This window comes from Octopus bimaculoides, chromosome 4, assembly GCF_001194135.2.
Source record: "Octopus bimaculoides isolate UCB-OBI-ISO-001 chromosome 4, ASM119413v2, whole genome shotgun sequence".
Classification (NCBI taxonomy): Eukaryota; Metazoa; Mollusca; class Cephalopoda; order Octopoda; family Octopodidae; genus Octopus; species Octopus bimaculoides.
The window spans coordinates 93736838-93743777 of record NC_068984.1 but is presented as its reverse complement, the minus strand read 5'-3'; the positions used below and the strand labels follow the sequence as shown (position 1 = coordinate 93743777).

At 38.7% G+C, this 6940-nt stretch overlaps 1 protein-coding gene across 4 annotated transcripts in view; it reads right to left on the bottom strand.

Moving 5' to 3' along the window:
- LOC106881414 (membrane progestin receptor gamma) overlaps positions 1 to 6531 on the bottom strand; it is a 99435-nt gene extending 92904 nt beyond the window's left edge. Inside the window, exons 1-2 of one of the 4 annotated variants that reach the window (XM_052967270.1) lie at positions 6011 to 6531; positions 5050 to 5480 (exon numbers count right to left, since the gene is read on the bottom strand). The gene's annotated coding sequence lies outside the window, so the exon portion shown is untranslated. Of the gene's footprint in view, positions 1 to 5049; positions 5481 to 5632; positions 5948 to 6010 lie in introns of those variants that run through there. The other 3 variants (XM_052967271.1, XM_052967269.1, XM_052967268.1) reach the window with 3 other exon arrangements.
- Between the last annotated feature and the right edge of the window lie 409 nt (positions 6532 to 6940).

The following is a 6940-nucleotide window of genomic DNA, read 5'->3' as shown; positions in this document are numbered from 1 at the left end:
TCCTCAGCCCCCTCCTATTTATCATAGTCCTCCAGGCTATAACAGAGGAATTCAAGACAGGATGCCCCTGGGAGCTCCTCTATGCTGATGACCTTCCACTAATTGCTGAGTCACTATTAGAACTAGAGAAGTTTCAGGTGTGGAAGCAAGGACTAGAATCGAAGGGCCTTAGAGTCAACCTAGCTAAAAACAAAGTCCTAATAAGTAGGAAGGTAGACAAAACACAAACCCCTTCAGGTAGATAGCCCTGCTCGATCTGTAGAAAAGGTGTAGGTAGAAACTCCATAAGATGTACCCAGTGTAAGCTATGGACACATAAGAGGTGCAGCAATATCAAAGGAAGGCTAACTAGCAAGATAGTATTTGTGTGGCAGATGATCAGGAGCAATAAACACTGAAAATGTGCAGAAAACAACCTTTGCCACGTTCCAGGGAGAAAAACTAGAAGTAGTTGATAGCTTCCGCTATCTAGGTGACCAAGTTAGTAGCGGGGGAGGGTGCACTGAAAGTGTAGCTGCTAGAATAAGAATAGCCTGGGCAAAGTTCAGAGAGCTCTTACTTCTGCTGGTGACAAAGGGCCTCTCGCTCAGAGTAAAAGGCAGACTGTATGACGCATGTGTATGAACCACCATGCTACATAGCAGTGAAACATGGGCCGTAACTGCTGAGGACATGCTTCAGCTCACAAGAAACGAAGCCAGTATGCTCCGATGGATGTGTAATGTCAGTGTGCATACTCGACAGAGTGTAAGTACCTTGAGAGAAAAGTTGAACCTAAGAAGCATCAGTTATGGTGTGCAAGAGAGATGATTGCGCTGGTATGGTCAAGTGACAAGAATGGATGAGGATAGCTATGTGAAAAAGTGTCACACCCTACCGGTTGAGGGAACCTGTGGAAGAGCTTCACCACCTCATCCCAGGAAGACCTGGGATGAGGTGGTGAAGCACGACCTTCGAACATTAGGCCTCACCGAGACAATGAATAGTGACCGGGACCTTTGGAAATATGCAGTGCGTGAGAAGACCCAGCAAGCCAAGGGAGACCATAATCCGTAGCCTCTGCCAGAAGTGTAGCCAGCTCACTTATTCGTATCTTTACTTCATTGAACACTAAACTCTGCTTACGAAGATTTGTTGAGGCAAGTGAAATCGAAATCAAATTAAATTTGACGACTGGCACCCATGCCAACCTCTCTTTCATTGGACACTAAACTCTGATTGCAAAGACCTGTTGGGGCAAGTGAAATCGAAATTGAAATCATAATTGAACCATATTCGATGACTGGCACCTGTGCCAGTGGAGCACTAACAGCACCGTCCGAGCGTGGTCGCTGCCAGTGCCGCTGGACTGGCTCTTGTGCAGGTGGCACGTAAAAAACACCATTTTGAGCTTGGCCATTAAACGATGATGATGATGATGATGATGATTATATGATTGACCACCACGCATCCTTTTCCAAATAAGTTTTATATATATATCTGTAAAAATATGTGACAATCATTTGGTAGCCATGATAAAACTCTGAGTTTTGGATGCCGGGGCGGAAACCCACGCCACCATCTCTTCAGTTATCTGGCCATTGAAAATTCCTATCTAGGAATTTTCCTATCTTAGGAATTTTCAATGGCCAGATAACTGAAGAGATGGCGGCGTGTATTTCCGCCCCGGCATCCGAAACTCAGAGTTTTATCATGGCCACCGAATAATTGTCACATATTTTTACAGATAAATTCCTCTATTTACATAATATCGAGGTCTCTTTCTTTCTTTTGTCCTTTTCTATCAATATATATATATATATATAGCACCATCCGAGCATGATCGTTGCCAGGGCCGCTGACTGGCTCCTGTGCCGGTGGCACATAAAAAGCACCATTCAAGCATGATCGTTACCAGCATCGCCTTACTGGCACTTGTACCGGTGGCACGTGAATAACAACATTCGAACAAGGTCGTTGCCAGTGCCGCTGGACTGGTTCCTGTGCAGGTGGCACATAAAAAACACCATTTGAGCATGGTCGTTGCCAGTACCGCCTTACTGGCCCTCATGCCAGTGGCACGTAAAAAGCACCCACTACACTATCGGAGTGGTTGGCGTTAGGAAGGGCATCCAGCTGTAGAAACTCTGCCAGATCAGATTGGAGCCTAGTGCTGCCATCTGGCTCGCCAGTAGCTTAGTAGATAAAGCTAAGAAAGGATATGAAGACAGGAAAAGCTTCTAGCCTATCAGGAATCACTGCTGAGATGCTTAAAATATTTGGCAGAGTGGGATATGGTCTAGTAACCTGTACAGTTAATCAACTTGCCTATAAGGGAATCATATGCAATGACTGCTACAAAGGTAAAGGTGCCACCTTAGACAGAAATAATTAGAGGTATCAAACTGTGGGACCAGATGATGAAAGTTACAGAGAGGGTCATAGTTGAACTAATTAGGAAGAGAGTTAATGTAGATGAGATGCAGTTTGGTTTGTGCTCGGGAGAAGCACTACTGTTGCTATACTGGTAAGGTAGCTACAGGAGAAGTAGTCAGCCAAAAATAAACCTATGTACCTGGTTTTTGTTGACATAGAGAAAGCCTATGACAAGGTACCCTGCTCCCTTATCTGGTGGTCAATGAGGAAGCTAGGGATAGATGAATGTTTGGTGAGAGTCATACAAGCCATGTACAGGGATGCTGTCAATATGGTGAAAATTTGCAACAAGTATAACAATGAATTCAGTGTACCGGTAGGAGTTCACTAGGGATTGTTTCTCAGCTCTCTCTTGTTCATCATAGTCTTCTAGGCCATAACAGAGGAATTTACAAAGGGCTGTCCTTAGTACATCCTCTATGCTGATGACCTTGTTCTTATAGCTGAATTACTACCAGAAATAGAGAAGAAATTTCAGGTGTGGAAGCAAGGTTTGAAATCAAAGAGCTTAGAGTTGATTTAGCAAAGTAGGAAAACAAACAAGTCACAAATCCCTTCAGGGAGATGGCCCTGCTCAATATGTGCAAAAGGTGTAGGTAGAAACTTCATAAGGTGTACCCAGTGCAAGTTTTGGACACATAAGAGGTGCAGCAGTATCAGAGGAAGGCTAACAGAGAATGCAGTCTTTGTATGTGACATGTGTAGGCACAATAAACACTAGGAATGTACAAAGAATAGACTTTGTTAAATACCTAGGTGGGTATTTAGAAGTAGTAGATAACTTCTGTTACTAAGGTGGCCAAATCAGCAGCGGAAGAAGATGCTCTGAGAGTGTAGCTGCTAGTATAAGAATGGGCCGAGAGAGTTCAGGGAGCTACGACCTTTGAAGGTAAAAAAGGTCCTCTCCTTCAGAATGAAAGACAGAGTGTATGATACCTGTATGCAAACAGCTATGCTATATGACAGTGAAACATGGGCTGTGACTGCAAAGGATATATGAAGGCTTGAAAGCAATGGAGCTAGAATGCTCTACTGGATGTGCAATGTCAGTGTTCATGTATGTGAGTGTGAGTGTCTTAAGAGAAAAATTGGGCATAAGAGGCATCAGATGTAGTGTGCAAGAGAGAAGATTGTACTGGTATGGCCATGTGATGCATATTGACAGCTGCATAAAGAAATGCTGATCTATAACTGAGGAAGGAACCTATGGAAGAGGTAGACCCAAGCAGAGGCAGGATGATGTAATGAAATATGATCTTTGGATGTTGAGTCTCACAGAGGTGATGATAAGTAACTGAGACAATTAGCAATTTGCTATGCTTGAAAAGACATGTCAAGCTTAGTGAAATCATAGTCATGACTGATGCTGGTAACACATAAAAAACACCTGCCCTGGTGACACAAAAATAGCACTCGTGCCAGTGACACATTATAGGCACGAGTATCAGTGACACAATAAAGGCATTTGGCACACTCTGTGGAGTGGTCGGCATTAGGAAGGGAACCAAGTTGTAGAAGTCAAGCCAAAACAGACTAGAGACTGGTGCAGTTCTCTGGCTTACCAGTTCCAGTCAAACCACCTAACCCATTTTAGCATAGAAAATGAATGCTAAATGATGACGATGATAAACAACAACAACAACAGGCTTCTTTTAGTTTCCATCAACTAAATCCACACACAAGGCTTTGGTTAGCCTGGGGCTATGATAAAAGATACTAGCCCACTGTGCCAGGCAGTGAGACTGAATCCAGAACCATGTGGTTAGGAAGCAAACTTCTTACAACACAGCCATGCCTATAATGTATATAATAACAATAATGATAATAATAATAATAATAATAATAATAATAATAATAATAAATGCCCTGATGTAGTACCAGGCAGTGGCTTTCATGGCTGCTCATCTTAACTGATTAGAAGCATTATCATGCACATTGTTTTGTCTTGGTATAAAAGATGGGCTACAGCAAATATTCTGCTCAATACCACAGATTTGCTTGTCAGTTGTTTGACCTTAACTAGTAGAGCATATCTCTTAGTGGCTGACGATATGTGCATCTCTGATTATGAGTAGAAGTAGTGGGGGAGCATCACAGCCATTAATTGAGAGGAATTCTTTGGGATTTGGATAATTCAACTCTGGAAACATGGGTGTTTCATTCAACATCCTTAAACAACCCTTATTCTGGGACCTTTTGAGCAGGATGGGCTACTCAACTTGAAGAAAATTCTAACTGGACCCCACCTGCAAGGTCATGCGCTGCTAATCTTTATATTAGATTACCATGTCGCGCACATATGGTTGTGATACATATGCCTGGTGTATCCTTATCCAACGGGTAGTCATGATGGGTATACTAGGCTTCAGATATTTTACCCCAGTATCACTTTGATGGCATGTACTGTTCTCTCACTCAATAATAATAACAATATATATATGTGTGTGTGTGTTTAATAAATATAATATATTTTATGCAATGCATGATTGATATATATATATGTGTATATATATATATATATATATATATATATATATCATTTACAGTTTTAAAAATCTTAACTTTTTTCATTGTATGCATGTTAACAATCACTGACGATTTAACCTGAAGTAAGCTCTGATAGAACAGACATACCTATGATTTCTTTGCCATTCCAGCCATTACTATATCGTCTTTTTTTCTTCTTTTTTGTCTGGGATTGTACACCGAACAATGTTGCTTTTTCTGAGATAGTAAACGTTTACAGGAGATTTGACTGTGTTTTCTAGCAAGCCGAGTGACCATGTAGAATTGCCTCGTTTGTAATCAGTGTTGTCCAACTCGGGCAATTGTCTATAAGGAACAATCAAACCTATGATCGGAGACTGAAAGCAGTCTAACCTTGATCATCCCCTTTTTTTAAAAAAACATTTAACACTACACTGGCCTATGTGTCCTTCCTGTTTTAAATCGGTAGGATGTGAAATTTACTACGTCTAGCAGCCCAACACCTGTGTAGAAGATCTCTCGTTGGCTCAGTTGCTTAGATATACAACAGCGAAATGAAATTGTAGATACATATTTACCTATTGGTAAAAAGAAATATAATCGTAATTCATTAGATATATGTCTACAAGTACAGAACAATCATAACATTTAATATTTTAAAATATAACCAATTAATCTACTGTACGTTAACTATAAATCAATGACACAAAATTATATTTCTTCGACTCACAGGTTCCAAACATTAAATATTTCGCCTCGTAGATCTCGGACTCTTCTTTGACTATCACAACGCCTGCGACATTCCTCTGGTAAATGTTGGACTGTCACAATAATTTAAACTGTTGCGCATATAAATTAGCAGTCGCTATAGCCAGCTTTAAATTACCCGCACCCTTTTCAGTAGTAACTCTATATAATTACTTGCTAAGCTTATTCTCTTTGAATATTACCATCAAAAGTTTAATAGTGTTTACCTTAAGTACAAATTATTGAATGAAAATGTTTAATTATTTCAAAACATTATTTCTTTCACCATATACTAATTTCGCAACGAATATTTTTGTTTTTTATGTATTTGTAAGTTTTGTAGACAAAACTTAAATATTACCTGCAACTGTTCTTTTACATAGGGTATCATACATGTAGTAAATACTGTCTGTAGAAAAACTTCGATCAAGTTAGATCATCCACGCAATCAGGAGACAAAAACACCCTGGAGAGATACTAAAAGTATATTTCTTAAACAGCAAACTGTTTCCGAGTACACTTATTTGTACTGACGATCAAACTTACGCTTAGTTTATATATTATTTTCACTTATCGTAAATTTCGTTTACTAGTCGGCTTTGAGTTAATCGTCAAAGGATCGTTTACAACTTTTTCGTTATCATATTATTTTTCAAAAGTAATCCAGAATATGAAGAAATTTACAAAAATAATTAGCTTTTCCATAATCCAATTAATTTTTGAAACATAAAATATCCCTGCATAAAATTATGGAATGTTTTGATGAAAGTATGAAGTCTCTAAAACAAAAGTGTTCTGTATTATACTAGAACAGGAATCTTGGTGGGGATACACACCGGTGAACGGAAATAAAGTCAGTGAAAAAATTCATAATTTTGGTTTGGGAAAAATGTCACTTTTCATTTAAATAAATATATAATATGTAGGTAATTAAACAAATAATATTTAAGATTGCTCATTAACTGACAATACAATTTACATATATAAATGAGATTACACGTACATGAAAAAGTCGCGTTTCATTTCAATATCTTTTTTTTTTTTAATAGAAATAACAACCAAGTTATTTAGTATATGACTTTATTTTTGAAAAGTTTTGAGTTTCTCTTTTCGTATTGATCAGATATTGCGGAGTTATTTTCAAGAATCCGCGGAATTTTCACAAGAAAAAAAATCAATGATATATTTTTTCCTTGTTTTATTGAATAAAACTTTTTCTTTTCATGAGAAATGACATTACAAAAATTGTACTAAGATTGTACATACAAGTTATGTTACGAAATGACTTAAG